Source organism: Chrysochloris asiatica, unplaced genomic scaffold (genome assembly GCF_000296735.1).
Source record: "Chrysochloris asiatica unplaced genomic scaffold, ChrAsi1.0 scaffold00050, whole genome shotgun sequence".
In the NCBI taxonomy this organism is placed as follows: Eukaryota; Metazoa; Chordata; class Mammalia; order Afrosoricida; family Chrysochloridae; genus Chrysochloris; species Chrysochloris asiatica.
Genome location: NW_006408568.1, coordinates 7419350 through 7419970, shown reverse-complemented (window position 1 = coordinate 7419970; position 621 = coordinate 7419350). Strand labels below are relative to the sequence as shown.

At 32.5% G+C, this 621-nt stretch overlaps 1 protein-coding gene across 1 annotated transcript in view; it reads left to right on the top strand.

The window, feature by feature from the left end:
* Positions 1 to 621, top strand: part of KDM5A (lysine (K)-specific demethylase 5A) — a 160131-nt gene that overhangs the window by 42060 nt on the left and 117450 nt on the right. The gene's annotated exons all lie outside the window — the stretch shown is intronic.

Genomic DNA, 621 nt, shown 5'->3' with positions numbered 1-621 from the left:
GTTGGCCCAGAATCGGACATTGTTTTGTTCTGTGCATGAGGTCGCTATGAGTTGGTTCCGACTCGATGGCACCTGACAACAACAACAACAACAAAGCCATGTTATGTTGGATTTTTACCATATTTTGAAGATAAATTTCTACGAATATAGCACATAGTAATATGTTCATAGAATATGACATAGAAATATTTATTGCAGTCTGTAAAGGCTATATAGAATATGAGAGAAGGCTTAAATTAGTGGTTATTACCTAGAGATCTGTTGCTTGTGACTTTTAAATTCAAAGGGAATGAGGATTCTCTGACCTATAGCTTTGAAATATATGTACTTAGGGGGAGCTTACGATATTTGAATTCTGATCATAACTTTGATACTTTTCTATAATTGTCCTTAATGTATTGTGATACTTCATTTCAGTTGCTTGAGGAAAGCGTACTACTCTCAGCTTTACATGTTTGAAATATTTTTGGGAATAAAATTTATTAAATGCCAATATCAAGTTCTGCTATTCTTTCTGTGTAATATCAGGTATAAACTCAGTTTAACAAATATCGTCAGTTTAACAAATACCGGGTTGGATGTGTTTTGACTAGATTTATTAAAATTTAGTGAAATGCTATA